At 36.4% G+C, this 16487-nt stretch overlaps 1 protein-coding gene across 6 annotated transcripts in view; it reads right to left on the bottom strand.

Moving 5' to 3' along the window:
- Window positions 1–16487, bottom strand: part of LOC122840311 (partitioning defective 3 homolog B-like) — a 218629-nt gene that overhangs the window by 41349 nt on the left and 160793 nt on the right. The window lies entirely within an intron of this gene.

Raw genomic sequence — 16487 nt, 5'->3', positions numbered from 1 at the left:
TGTAGATTGACCGTGGCAAGGGTTTAGCTCTGGTCCAGGTGGGGTCAAAGGTGAGGTTGGCCAGAAAAGCTGAACGGGTCTAGAAAATAAGCACCAAGGTTGGGAAAGAAAGAAAAATGTAAGAAGAGAACAGGACAGGGATTAGGAAACCCTCCAGAAGACAGCTACTTAATTTCCTGGCCAACGTGGCTATGATTATCTCCTGGGTGGGAATGGAACGTTTGATGTCCTGGGACCAGACTAATCCTTGGTGACTAACCTTCACCTCTCATTTCCTTTGGATTAGCTCCCTCTCCACTACTTAATAACAGAAAAGTTGGAAATGGATCAACATTAACCCACTAGGAAGGACAGGAAGAGGGTAAAAATAAAAAAAAAGTACTATTGTTTTGTAGTCATGAAATTAATGAAGAGGTTTAAGGTGTGCAAAAGGTGAGAGTTGTTTTTTTGTATGCTTTGTTTAGGCAGCAAAAAACAACATTAAGTTACTTGTAGCACATCATTTTGCAGCAATGAGGTACTTCTAGGGGGAAAAAAAAGTCATTCAGTGAGCAGTCATTCAGTGAATCCAAAGTGGTTTCACAAACAAATGCAAAACCAAAATAAAACCAGGAAAAAAGAACATTTTTGACTCATGTCAACTCAGCAAGGCTTTACAATGTCAAAGCCCTTGAACAAGTTGGAAAAATCCTAAGTACTAAAATTTACTGAACTTTACCACATAAAGCTTTCTAATAAAACCTAGATCAAATAAATACCCTATGACAAAGTAAACAAGGTTTTGTGCTTTTGAATTCTAATTCATCACAAAGCCTTATAAATCATTCTGAATGACCATAACTTTATTGATTTCTTGAGCATAAAAACATGAATCTCACAAAGACAATCAACTGTGAAATAGTTGAAAAGTAGTATGACTGTAATGGTGCTGCTGTGACAAAATGCCATTCTTCTAAACTGCAGAATGACATTGGACAGAGGCTACAGATGATATTTTTACAGGTCTTTTGAATTTATTCTTGTTTATCAAAGTATCTAGGACATAAAAGGGGAAGCTTGAGGTGAAGAACTGTCAATGCAGAAGAAAAGATTAAAAACAAATTTAAATGGTTAATGAGAGCTAATAAAACATCAGTATCAATCTTTTTCCCCAGCTTACTCAAAGACGAACAAAAAGAAAGAGGAGAAAAAACATTCTACATCCATTCACTTGTGCTTGCCATGGTAACCAGTTGGCTGTGATAACTGGGCTGTTTGGATTAATAATCTGGTGAAGATGAAGGTGATTGAGTCCTTCCAACATTTAGAAACCTCATCATTGAGGGTTATTTGCAAATTCACACAAAAGCTGCAAGGACTTGCAACATGCACACACATTTTTATATTACCAAAATTCTGCAAATGAATAATTTTTAATAGAAAGCTGTTACCAAATTATGGTCGAGAGTCCTTGAAATTTTTTTTTAATCGCTTACAAGGATTTTCTCAAGGGAGAGAGCCTAAAATGTTGCCAGGTTACTAACCCGATGTGACCAATGACTTGTCACTTGACCCTAATTCTGGCCAATGCCCTGTCTCCAACAAACGTCCGGGCCCCAGCTGGCCAATTAGCTCGCCTCTCAGCGTGGAGCTCAGCCAATGAAAAGCCCCAGGAGACTTCTGTTCATCTGAACTCACAGATGGGAGGACAGAGAGGAAAGGAGGGGGCTGAGGGTAGAAGTCTGTTGGCGTGTGCATGTGTGTGTGTGTGTGAGTGAGAAAGGCAGCGTGAGGGACTTGGCTGTAACTCCCAAACATTATTGAGACATCTTCAATGAAGAGGGTGGATGCTTTTTAGTTAGCAGAAACAATGGTAAAAAAAAGATAAAATCCAAATGGCTAAACCACAACATATCATATTTAACAGAAGAGTCATATGTGCATATAACTTTAAGCTAAAGAGTTCTCAGTGAACATTGAGAGATGTTAAATTGTGTCCTTCTGACAATATTTAAGAAGAAGCAAGACCAAGCCACTAGGGTTTCATTTTCAGTTTAGGCTTTATTATGAAATACCAGATAATGCAGAACCTCCCATACCATCTTATCTGAGCTTAAAAATGACAAAGGGATAATTTTACTATTAAAATAAGACTTTATAAAATGAGAATAAGAATTTGTGTTTGTGAAAAGTTATAATTTTACTGATATAAAGAAAGACAGTTTTAGGAAAATGAAGGAGATGGACAGATAATTAGTTTTACTGATGATCTGGAGCAAAAACTTTCCAGCATTTCAACTGTACACTTGTTTCTTTATTTTTCACAAAAACAACACCAGCAAATCCAGCATGATTACTGGTTAATGATGTCAGCAGACTCAAACAATTTAATCTTGATGTGAATCTAAGATGAATGACGTTGATTCATCTTGTTATGCTATGTGTAGCAAAACTATAACAGCAACAATTAAACTTTCTTGCTTGTAAGCATGGGAAAGTGTAAGAGACTATTCTTATCCAGGTGTCCAGCAGGGAGTAGCAACAGGTAGGTGAATGGATGGGACTGCATTGCTGTTTATGAGTGAAAGTTTTGCTGCTTTGCATAAAAAGTCAGTGGACCAGTCTCCAAGATTACAGAGCTCTGCATCCCACAAATGTGCTTGTTGCCCAGGTAACGCAGGTTCAGATGGTTAGGTACCAGCTTGTGCCAAGCATTAATTATTGGCTCTGAGGTGTTTGTTTGTAAAACAGAATACAAAAAAATACACAAAGATTTTCTCGTAAAAACAGCAAAAATTATGGCTATTTGCTTTTTAATATTAATTTAAAAAGTATCATTAAGAGGAAAATGAGAGAGATCAACAGTGCAAACAAAGTGGAGGCAGGTGCCATGCCACAGTGCAAAAAAAAAGTACATGAAAATCGTTTTAGTTGGACCACATGTCTGTATTAAAAATATTGATTTTATGTAATGTCTGTTTAAAAAAAATGGATTCTGTTTTTCTTTTATTAGCTTTATAATTACGCTTTATTAGCAATGGGGATTTTTAAAAATGTCCTTATCAAATTGAATCATACTTTTTTGATTAACTACACCTTTGACTACTTCATCAAAAACCTAAATGAATATGTTGGTGTTCCAGCTGTTCCTAAAGATTTTACTCCTCTGAACCTTGCAGCACTTTCTTCAGCAAAGACTTTAAGCCAACAATCTTTTTCTGTGCCTCGCCTTACATCTCTTGAGTTTCTTAAATCTCCTCATATTGTGCAACTCAGTGACTTTTAAAAAGGTTTCCCTACACTCCCTTCACCAACTGTTTCCCTTCCCTCTCTCCCTCAGCAGTTCTTATCTATCAGATGACTCACCTTATTTCAGCATAAGAAGTTTTTTTCCCAGTACCACACGAGATGCACGCACACAATCTCTAAGTACACACAAACACACTTTATCTTTGCTTACTCATACATAAACAGCAGTATACAGTGTCTTCTTATGAACACGTACTTGAGAAACAACAGCTAGGGTGCCCACATCAACAAAACTCAGCAAAAGGTTGAAAAAATGGTGCTATATGTATAAACACAAGTTGTTGTCTATTTGGCCTACAGTGCAGTGGCCACCAATGATAAACACAGTGCACCTTATCAATCCCAGGATTTTTTCTGTGTAAATTACAGTGGACTCTAAATATTTGTAAAGATTTGGGATTACAACTAAAATCTGCGAATATCGAACAAGGCCCATATTAGTACTAAATATACATTAGTATGCGTTGATATGCACAATGGAAATGTTCTTGGCATTACTAGAGAAGACAATATCTACAGTCTTCCTTACTTCCGCTCTTGGCGTTACAGCTAATCAGCAGAAAATAAAATGAATGGCAGTTCTTTACTTGAAAACAGCAGCCAACATGCAAAGTAGAATTGTACCCATGAAGAAATATGCAAATAGACGGGTTGTCTGCAAATAATTTAGAAGTCACATTTCACAGAAAAACTTGCCAATACATGAATCCATAAGTACTAAGAACCGAAAATAGATGGAGACTACTGTACAAAGTATTTACAGAGTTTTAAACTTGATTCATTTGTTATAAAACTGAAGGACATTTTGATATTTCCACAAGTCATCTTAATATAGTTCAGTTTAAGCCTGAAAAGCAGAAGCAGAGTGTAGGTGTTTGGCAGAATATAATTAAAAAGTGAATCCAGGAATCTTTGCAGTTATTAGTACAAGATGAAGTCTAATAATATACATATATAGCACAGTACACATGACATCTGAGGAGTTCTTAAATGTCTGCCCATACCTCTGACAGATAAATTAAAAACAAAGTTTGAGGATTATCTCTTAGCTTCAGTTAGGCAAATATGTTTTTTTTTTCTCCCAAATTTATTGTTTCTTTGTTCATTTGTCAGTGAATAACACACTATTCTCTTTAGGCAAGGTGTTTTTTCTACTCCAAGTTCTTTGGTGCAGCAGACTTACTGAGGTTTTTAAGTTTAATAAATACAAATAAAACTCGTGTCAAAATTTTATCTAATAGTATCTCTTATGTAGAAAGGCGTTAGTAGTATTTTTACTCTAGAAACAAATTACAGAAGCAGTGATTTGAGAAACTATTTAGTAAAGATTAATTATTAATCTTTAGATCTTGACCCAAACCCTGGAGTCAGACTTTTAGAATTTTTTAAAACAGAGGATAAGTTATGGCATGTTGACTCATTCTGTCTTTCTGTCTGCTTTCCAGTGAATGTGGGAGCATGAATTCATTCTTGTGCGTGTTGCATCTGCACTGGTGTGTGTGTCTGATGTAAGCATTCATCCTTGTATTTTAGAGTGTATGTGTGGGAGTGGGGTGTGGGTGCGTGTGTGTGAAACAGACGTTCAGCAGTCATCAGACCAACCAGGCACCAGTTCCAGACAGCGAGGTCAGTCATTCACTAATCATATTAACATTCCTCCATAATGACCCAATGCAGAACTCCCCCTATTTTAGTCTTTTTTTTCTTTCCCTAATCCATCTGGCTCATTTACACTTTCCATTTCACTTTTTCCACTCCATCTGCTTTTTCTTGATTTTATCTATGTCATCATCTCACCAGTTCTCCCCTCCCACAGTTCAACGTTTTGATTATTTGATCTTCTTAGACTTCTTCTACTTCTTTTCATTCCTTCCTGTTTTATTTTTCCAAGTTTGACTTCACTTTCTCCTTAAATTGTTCTTTCATTTCCTCATATTACACACCATTACACCTTGTTCCATCCAGCTGGCAGTGCATACTCCGACACCCTCTAAAGAACTTAATTCAGATATCTATATTGAGTCAATTTACTATGAAAGATTGCAGAAAAGGTTCCACACCATGTTTGGCAATGGGACTGCAGATAACAAAACAAATCACAACTTTAAAGTGATTTAGACTATACTGATACTGTTCAAATTGACTTTAAGCACTTGATAAACTGTTTTAAGAAAAATGTGCACATGTTAATAGCAGATGTTTTTAAAAACAGTTAACCAACACTTTTAGAAAGAATGTCAAACATCATTAGGTGTATTTTATCACCACATGAGTCAAATGATAAGTGTTTTGTTAGAATATCTACACCGGCACCAGGTTTCTGTCTACACTTTTCCAAAGAAAACCAAAAGCAGGTTGTGTGGCTTGGCGGGGTAGACCCTGACTCAGAGTGCTTATTCCCTTGCCATGAGAATTTGCAGAAGTTTTTATGAAATGCCAACACGTATCTCCTTACTAAGAATAACCACCCATACCTGCAGACGTATTTCCATCACTTGAGAGACTCATAGAATTTTCTTGTAGAATCAGCATAAGAAACCACTTCTCACCATATTTTGACCTCCACTCAGCCTCTTAGATCACTAACATTGTTTGAAAGTGCTGAATTGTGCCAAAAATTTTTTGTGTGAAGGCTTTAATAATGTTACTGCAGCTGAGGAACCTTCTGCACTTCCATGAACCAAACTGCAAGATGAAAACTGCGTAATTTTGTTCTCAGGCTCATGGTGTCTGTTCCTTCCTGTCAACCCACTGGCAACCTTACCCTCATTCCCTTATTGTTTGATTGGTCTGAATTTAATGGGTGTGTGCATTTATGCGGAAAACAGCACTGAGCCGCTCTTCAGGCTATCTGTGCAAGGCAGGATGGATTGTCGGGTAGCACAGATAGTCAGGACTGTGCTTTTTCAGTCAGAGAGCAGATTTTGAGGAGCAACTGTTCGAGAGCATGAAGAAGTATGTACTCAAGTATAAAACTCGCTCGTCAATTATTTCCTCCTCTGAAGCTGTGAACTTGTAATAGTCATTCCTTTCTTCCATGATTGCTTTGTTTACTATCCTGTTGTAAACCACACACATGATAAAACACTATGACGTACACTGCAGCGGGAGGGGAAGCTTGGGTGTGTCTTGAGGACCATGAAAGGTCTCTGCAAAACAAACATCTTAAAACCACATGACCGCATACTGACAATAAGATGTAGGTCCAACCATGTTGGGCCCTTTAGTCTTTCTTTGAAGGAGGAAATTATTTGCCTTTGTTCAGTACAAAATGATGTAGGTAAAGGGTGTTTCTCTGCACTTTGTTCAATTTGGCACATTTGGTGCAGCAATCAAATCTCAGAGTTGAGTCAGAAGTCAGCATGACCTCCAAGAACATGATTTTATGTCCACAATTACAAAGTGTTTTTCGCTGATCACAGGTAGTCTGGAGTTTAGAATTTAAAGTCTGGAGTTTACAATGTCAGAGCTTCTCCTTGGCAAAGGAAAATATACACTTTAAATCTAAGCTCCAGTTTGGAAAGCTCACAACCTCCCTTAGTTTTCCAGCAATCAACTTACCCACAATTTTCCAGCGGGTTGCAGCAGTGGAACCAAATGTGTTACAACCAAGTTGGAGCACTGCCATTCTAATGAGAAATAACGACGAGGTAGTCTTAGCCAACGTGGCCAATCCTGAATCAAGCTGTATTTTCACATCTAGAGGCCTGTAATTTGGCCAATTCTACTTTGCAAAATAACATTTATATGAATATGCAGTCACACACCAACAGTGTATTTTGCAGAGCCATTTTTTGTCAGTAAAAATGATAATCTTTTGCAGTATGTCTACTTTGAATATCTACAAACTACAACTTTTACCCATATATTTTGCCAAAACATCTCAAGCATAGACAGACTGGATGAATATCATGTCAGGAGCAATTCTCAATTTTAACTACAGATTCTCAACTGGATTTGAGTCTGAACTTTGACTCCACGTTTCTGTGTTTTGTGTCTTACTGGAACACAAACCTCTGCTAAGATCTAGCATGTCAGTTTTGTTGAACGGCCATGTTTTTATAGAAAGATCAGACAGAAACACATTATAGGGCTGTGCTGTACTTCTTCCCTGGTTGAGATCCTGAGTGGATGTATAACATAAATATCTCTGTAAAAGCCAGTTTGGGAAAATTCACACTGGTCCAGTAGTTTAACACTGATCCTATCATGTCTACCTCTCATGTACATTGACATAAACATAGAGCAGTGACATTAGATTGTTTGTAGAGTAAACACAAAGGTTTTCTCAAGGAATGAATGTAGTACATGGGACCATTTTTTACGTTTAGATACTTTGTTTCTTATTCCCCTTTTTGTTTCTCTCTTTATTTCGATTTTTTTGTGTTTTGCAGCTGCCCTGTCTGGAACATCTGCCCAGTTTCCTTTCTGTTCCATTTGAATCAGCACATTTGTACTGTTCCTATGATCTTCATGTCCTTATAAGGACAACATAAGAAACAGTATTTGGATAAACTGTGTGATCTCACAGAGGGCTCTCTGACTGCAAAGAGCAAATTCATGTATGCTGCACTGAAACTTAATTCATTGTTTTTTTTAAAGCTGCACCCCTTGAACTCTTTCACATTTTGTCACATCATAACTATAAACATCAGTATATTTTAATGGGATTCTATGCAATAGATCAACACAAGGTGGAATAAAAATGAAATAAGAATAAAAAATGTATGGCATTTATATTTGGGTGCTCCTTAATTTAATGCTTTGAAGAACCACCTGTGCCTACATTTACAGCTGGAAGACATTAAAGACATGTCTCTACCAGCTTTCAACATTGGATACTATATTTTTTTTACCCAATTTTCTTTGGAAAAAAGCTCAGGCTCAGTCAGATGATATGGAGAATGTCAACATACATCAGCTTGTAAGCCTTGCAATAAATTTCCAGCTCTATTTAAGTCTGGACTTTGGGACAATCTTCGATATGAATGTTCTGTGAATTAAACCATTCCTTTGCCGTTCTGTCTGTATGCTCATATTATACCTTGTTTTATAAATTAATCTTGCTTTGAACTTCACCCCAACTTTCTCTCTAACCTTTCTGGTGTATTATTGATTTTAAGAAGTCTTCTTTGAAAGGCTGCAAAATATATGGAAAAAACTTCTGTGTAAAACTGTGATAACTAGAATTACAATTAACCCAGAGTTTCTTGATTCTGTCCTACTTTTACCCTTGCATGATATTCCTATCATTCTTTATAAGCTTCATCATATTGGCCACTGGCCAATTATACGTCATACATATGTAAAGCGACAATGTGTGACATTTTAAATATAATGTCAAACCAAATACTGTATTGAAGCAGTCGTTTGTGGTTGAGATATTGCACATACTGATTTTAAGATGTCGACTACAATTTGACATAATGTGAAGCTCTACATTTTATGATGCAGATATATTTTTTAAATGTTATTTAATAAACCACTAAAGTATTCATTAAACAGCTTGATTAATACCAAGATTAAACTATGTATAGGCGGATTTCATTTTGGTGTATCAAAGTAACGGGTTTGAACAAAGTTGTTTGGCATAGTGAACCCCTGCCTATTAGTGGTCCAGTATTCACAATTTTTTTTTGTGTAACATTACTCCAAATTATTCACAAGCTGCTAATTTATGTATTTTTCCATAGAGCATATCTAAAACATTAAAAGGAAAATATATCTAAGTGCAATGCTACTTGACATGCTATTAGTTGATGTTTACAAAGGAGTCAATGAAGGAACACCATTTGTTTTTCTTGGCACTGATTGGCTGAAATAAGGAAGACTGTAGATGTTAGCTTTTGCAAGACATCTTGAAAACCATTCAACATTTTCCCTCTACTTTGCTCTACTTTTATCGCAAAAATGACCAAATACATACAGAGAAGTTTGTGGTTGTGACGTCAGAAAATGAAACAGGGTTTTAACAGTTAAAGAATATATGCTCATATGTGATTGAGGTTGTCTTTTTTTTCTTAGTGTTTGTCTTTTTCCCATTTCTATCTCTACTCAAAAGAAAACAAGTCTGACTGATGCATCTTAGGGATTTTTTTCCTTTATGCACTTAGTCAGTTTTTGCATGCACTGAAGCCAACACAGGACTACAATCCTTTTTCTGCTGTTTCTGGAAATATGCTGACTTGTCACATGACAAAATTAAATTGATTCTCTTCCAGGAATTCAATTTGTACAATTGTGTAAAATGTAATTCTTAATGTAATTGTTATACAAAAGGCTTTCTTAGTATAAAAAAGGCAACGATTTTTAAAGAGGCTGCATTCAGTTAGAGTGAAAGAAAACTGTTTTCCACATTGCTTTCGTGTTTTCTAAATATAAGCATTTGAGGGAGTAGGTTTAAAAAGTTAATATAGTCCATATAATAGCATAATCAACCATTTGTAGTTGCTTGAATAAATGATTGTGTTAATGACTGTATGTCCATTGCTTAATATGTGCATATGGGTATGTAAGGCTATTAATGCAAAACCAGTAAAATAATTACATATTAGGTCATTTTGAAACAATTCTCCTGCAAACCATCAATAGTAAAAATGTTTTCCAAGCTTTGCGTGTGCCGGCTGCCAACAATGCAGTCTGGTGATTGGGTAAATGGTACAGTATTTTCCAGCAGATTTATGATCACACAGATCTGGCATTAATAACACAGTAGAAATATAGCCTAGCTTGGAACAGTGGAGGAAAGCTGGAGAATATAACTGCTGTTTTCTCTTTAGTAGTTTTTTCTTTGTTCTGGTCCTGACGGCATACACTGTTCAGTTCTCCCTCATCCACAATGCTCGAAGACTTTAGAGTATAAAGTATGCATAAAATGATGGACGCACATGAAATAAGTCTTGTAAAGCAACCAACAAAAGCCTTTCAATACCAATGCCATATTTAATGGAAAAATATGACAAACAAAAAGGATGAACCTCTTGCTTAAGAGAGAGAAATAGGAAACAACAAGAAATAATGCTGGAAGACCATGAACTAAACAGAATATGATGGAAAACTAATAGAATGGAGGTAATGGAGAAAACCATGGATATTTGGGGAGCTAAAAAACTGTTTTTATGTGAAACATAAATGTCTCACTTAACCCAGTCGCACTCAGCTGCAAGGTTTACTACGGTCTTTTTCTGTTAATAGAGAGTTGGGGGTTTAATCCCCATGCCTGTCCACCAATAAAACACCCAAGGTAGCCTGGCTTTTTCAGCTTTATAATGGCTGAAATCACATGAACTGCTTCGAGGTCATGAAAAAGGGTTTTGTGCATGCACCTGTGTATGTGAAAAAAGGGATGCCAAATGGTTATTTTTTTGCTCCCAGCATGAGAACTAAATCTAACTGCATGCACATTTCATTGCAAGGTGAAAATGTATGGTTTTAGAGGCCTGTGACATATTCATAAGGAACAAATTTATTGCATTTTTCTAACAAAAGGGTTTTTATTCAAGCAGAACCTCTAACTAAAACTACCAGCTGTAAATTCAGTCTCACATGTTCTGTACACCACTGCCAGCAAGCTCAGATTCTGCACATTGTTATAATGGCTTTGTACACCAGCACACAAACTGTAATTTTAAAGGCTTAATCATAAATCGTAAAACAAGAGTCAATAGACATGTGAAGAGATGCAGAGATTTTCTTGTGTTTTATTTCAAAGTACAATTCATCAGCAGACAAATTTACTACAATAGGCTGGTTTCTGAAGGAGAACGGTCTACTGTCTCTACAATCCTTCCTCAGATGAAAACTAATCCATACTTTTGGTGCAGACGTGAGGAGGTATTTAAATCTTCCTGATTTTCTTCAGATATCATTTACTTGAAGACAACAAATTTAAATTTAAGATGAGGAGTGGAAAAAAAAAGTTCCCTGCATTGCTTCAGTTTTAGTTTGTTTGCCAAGAGCTTATAAAGGAGCACCATTTATTTCCCTTGCAGGTGATTGGCTGTATCCCCCAAGAGCAACAATAAGGAAGACCATGTATGTTAGCTTATGAGGTAGCACTAGAGTTTCTACTGTTACTATTAAAGAGGTCTGCATAATGCAAAATCACCTTTTTGAGCTTCATATCATATAGTGTTAATGCACCAAACACATGTCTGAATTGTTGCTTTGACTCATTCATGCATATTTGAGGAATCTTTGAAACTCCCATGGCAGGCATTTACAGGGGCCTTATCACCAGCTCACACAATGAGCCATGTATTTACCCAAATGTCTGCCTTGGCGCTCCAGTCCCCAGCCGAGCTCCAACCGCAAACCTCCCCCGCGCAGCTCCATTAGACTAGTGGCAGCAGTAATTAGGATTCACCTGGTGGAACTGCTGAGCTTATCAAACAAACTACAATGATCCTCTTAACGGTTGAAAAAGGGCATCAATGGAGGCCATGGAGAAGCGTTGTTGTGATGTCATGCTGAAGGGGGGAGTGTCGGAAAGACTTTTTAAAGAGACAGAGGCCAATTATCAGGTGTCAGACTGATAATTGACTAAAAAGTCAAATTTCTTTTAATTTGTTTTTCATACAAATAGGATTTTCATAACTACTGGAGATATCATGGTTCCTTAATTGTGGTATAAAATGTCACAACAGAGAAAGGCAGTTGCAAAAAAGCATTAGCGTAATTGTAGAATAGTGAACATGTTAAAAAAATAAAAATAAAAAATTAATGAAATACTTTTAGCATTGTATTAGCTTCAAATATCTATTGTGAAAATACCAAGTACTTTGACAATGAATAAGAAAGAGTGGCTGGATGAAAAAAATGTATGGACGGCTTGATAGCAAGATCAACAAATAATTGGGCAGATGGAGTGATGAGTGGATTTTTTCCTTACTTACAAACCTCAAAGTGTCTTTAATATAAGACATTTCCAGAATGCGTAGAAGTCCTGTTAGAAATATCTTATAAAGTAAACTCTGTTACCACCGACCTGCTCTTTAAACTAAGCAGTAATATATTATCACACTCACAATGTGTTATTCTGCTTCTGCATGTTGGAAAAACTGTGTTCATTGTTAGTCATGGCTCTTGGTTGTTTGATACTCGTGACTAATGTATCCACATAGACACAGCTCACGGCACTAAATTGTGTTATCATCCCAAGAAGGCTCTTTGTCTTCACTATACAAATACTCTCTGTCAATACCACAGCTGTGCTGTCTGATTTAAAGCTTCTCTTGAGCTTTGTTTTAAATATTCTAATCAAGATAAGCCATGTTTTCTGTTAAATCGGGATTTTACTCATATGACCTTTATGGAAACCTTTTACTGGTGAAAATTTCAGGAACACAGTCCAGTAAAAATCATTTTGTTCTCAGAGGAGTTGATGAAATTCTCTAAACAAAAAAAATTATATGAATTGAATATTTAAGCATGATGTAAACTTGCAGACATATGAAAACAGAGTACAGGAGTTTTCCTTAATTCTATTGTGAATCACACCTCTTTCTTGCTGGTGCAAGGTTATAGAAAAAGTTGGACTCATTTCAAGGCACTGAAACCTTGAACAAAAAGAGACTATTCCATGAGCCTTCATATGGAAAGTCTCCAAAACTGCAAAGTCATAAAAACAAGGAAGCAGACGCAAAACAACATCTACACAAGGTTGTGTACACACAGGAGAGGACCGGACAAGGTTCTGAACGTAGTGGGAATTCAGTCGAGGTAAACAGGATGTGATACAAGATCCTCTGTATGGGCATAGAGAAGACCAGTGGGGTAAAGAGAAATTTGCAAATTGCATTTTAGAGAAACTGAAGAGTAATAAAGATCCATTCATATGAATATTTTACACAACTGGAGGGGCTGCTGCAAGAGATACACTCCATCAGAACAATGTGGGTGCACACAAATCCTTTGAGAATGGCTGACTCATTAATAACCATTCAGATGTTTTATTAAGTCGCATGAAGATACCTATATGTAATATGTCAACAGATTTTGTTTTCTGGCTTTGATTCAAACATTAAAAAGAGGCCAATAGTTTTTGATGTTATGAGGTTTTTTTTTTTTTTTTTTTTAGCATTTTCTGTTGGAAAAAAAAATCTTGTTTGCAAACATGCTGGTTTTTTGAGTTGGTGGTAAAATGCAAGTGAATTAAAACCTGTTGACTTCACAACTTGAGGAGAGAAGAAGACATTTTTTTTTTTGGCCTAAAAGTATTAAAACGTGGAATTACAAAGCACTATCGTCCACTGTTATAAAAAGTAATTATAAAGCGATGCCCTGTTTTCCCTATTTGTTTGTAAATTCCAGCTTTACAAGTTTGACTTAAAAAACTTGAATTCAAGAAAATAAAACCTTTTCAAAATCTCCCACTGTACATACCTAAAAATGTTTTAGAGTGAAGTTATAAAAGCTACTTCCAAGCTAAATTTTAGCTACAGCACAATGCTGCTTCTTTGGGAACAGTTTACCACGGGAGAGCTTGTTGAGATGCCACAACAAACACAGCATTAGAAAGGCAAATGCATGTGAACTGCTTGGCCTAGCAACTGTGACGAAGAGGATAGAGTCATCAGAGAGAAACTGAATGAGCTCAGTTGCTGTGGAGTTTGACAGGCAGGGAGAGAAAATATAGGATTTTGTCAAATTCAGCACAATCCCCAGCATCTGTCGAGCTTAGGGAGGCATATTTTTATCACTTAGCATGAGCTGTTGAAAGTAACTGCAAAGTGAGGCTAAATTGCAAGCCATGACATAGGCATTTGGGGGTTTCTCAGGAGGAATTTCTCAACCTCTCAAGTCATTCATTCAAGGTCAGGTTCCACCCAGGCTACATTTCAGCTCTGTGGGAAGGAAAATGCATCAGACTGAGGACTGACCTCCTCCATGACTTGTGAAACATGTGTTTGAACCATGAGTTATCTACTGATAACATACTCTCAAGGCCCTCTGAGTGACATTGTAAAGTTCTTATATAATTCCCAGGAAAGAGATGCTTTGTATCAGGTCTAGAAATAACCTAGTTTTGCTAACCCTACAGCCATACACAGCATTCAGCAGAAGCTAATGCTAAACCTCTAAATTCAACCATGTTGAATAATGTATAATTTACATTTATATCTTGTTATCCACTCCACATCTTGTATTTTGTTCCTGTATGTCTCTTGTTTGAAGACAAAAATATTGGGGGGAAAAAGAGAGAGGAAATGGAACACACTGCGTAAACAATCTTTACCACTTCAAAATAAGAGCAGAAATATAAAACAACTATTTGAAGAAGACTTAACAGTTGATGATGTTGCCCAATACCCACAGGATGATGTTGATGTTGTATTTTATTCAACTGATAGTTTACAAAACATACACATAAATTAGCACTTTAGAAAGAAGCTAAGTGCACTAAATACTTTAAAAGTTTGGAAAACAGCTAAAAGAAAAAAAAAAAATCTAAACTATTAACAAGCTAGTGGATTAATGGAAGTGTCCCCAACACTGTCACTATAATAAAATACATTAACCTACACAAAGTCTATTGCTTCTCAGACCATTTGGAAGGTGTTTCAAATCATATTATTTCAGTCCTTTGACAAACAAAAACTCTAAGTATTGTAAAACTATAACATCCTCATCACAAAGCACTACATCTTCTTCTTTTTCAAGTTGTTTATGTTTTCAAAATCACACAATAAAATGGGATTAGCATTTAAATGATTGTAAATGAACTAAGCACGTTTCTAGTCTAAAAACTCTACGAAAGCTGTTCTAGATAATTAAATCCTTCACTAAAAGCTGTGTCACACCGCCCACAACAACAATTGGCTCCCACAAAGTCTCCTCTATGTAGGACTGTGTGTAAGAGTGCGTGTATGTGACAACAGCACAGCGCCCTGTTGATTTAGTTCCCCTCTCCTTAGGGAGAAAGTCTGTTGTTGTCTTCCAAAATACACACATCCTCCCACAAGCACAGAATGCACTCACTTGGAAACAAAGTTGTGGTGTGGCTTTTGTTGCTTGATAATTGTTTTTAGGCAAACATAATTTTGCTAGCAGAGACAGCTAACCCATAACCATGAATCAATGAAATGGTAATGGAGCCACAGGGGAAAAAAGGCAAACACATTCAATATACAGTGGCAACGTTATAGGAGGAGTTCACACTCTCTCTATGATGGTCGTTATCTCTGCCGTTTCCGTGCACCCTCTCTGCGGATGACTTTCCATCACTTTAACTCCTCATAAATATTCTCTAAACCCTTTCCAAAAAATAAAAAGGTCCTAAGGAGAAGCAAACAAACCAATAAAAGTGAAATTGAATTAGGTTGCCACCAGCTCACTATTATAACCATTGTTTTTTTCCACTTCCTTTTACACAGAAAGCCAGTCAGGTAAATAATCACTTTTGGTTTAATTACTAAATCAATCATTCTTAATGAGATGGGCTTGCTAGTTGCAGTGGTAACTGCTACTCCTATGATCTCCCTTTCTAGTTTTTTTTTCCTTTCTTTTTACCAAGTGTAAAACTTCAAACTGTAAAGCCAGATAATTTATTTCTCTAAGTAATTTATAAGTTTCTTTCCTTAATCTGAAAGTATAATATCTGAAACTTACAAGTCTCTACCGGTAACCCTCACAGACTTCCTGGGAAACTTTTTGGGAACTGGACAGGACAATAAAATCATTTGTAACCTGGTAGTTTCTGAAACAAATTTAGACAAACATTTTAATATCTTTTTTATTTTTGCCAAGGCAACAGTCCTAATCACAATATTTAACCTCATAATATTCTCAAAACAACACTGTCTGGATAAACTGCACTTCCTGATTTACAAGCTCAAACTATCCATATTCAGAGCAAGACTCATAAGTAATTTACATAATGTAAGATAACACACAGCAAGAGTCATAAACATGCACAACCTCCTCGTTATTCTAGACAGGCCTCACCTGAGTAAAACTCAATACAAACTGGGAGCTTAGAAGCAGAACTGATAAAACTAAGCTTCCCATTTAAATAATGAAAATCTCATTAATTACAAATGGTGCCTTTTAGGGCTGGGCAATCAATCAAACTAAATGATTAATCAACACTAGGGCTTTGCAATGGGCCCAGTTGTGTTCATGTAACACAACATGTTGGATAAATTAATTTTGTCTTATTGCAAAGCTCTTGAGCTGCCTTAAGATGTGTGCAACCTCAA

This window comes from Gambusia affinis, linkage group LG11 (assembly GCF_019740435.1).
Source record: "Gambusia affinis linkage group LG11, SWU_Gaff_1.0, whole genome shotgun sequence".
Classification (NCBI taxonomy): domain Eukaryota; kingdom Metazoa; phylum Chordata; class Actinopteri; order Cyprinodontiformes; family Poeciliidae; genus Gambusia; species Gambusia affinis.
Note: the sequence above shows the minus strand (reverse complement) of the source record. Positions and strands in the feature narration are given on the sequence as shown.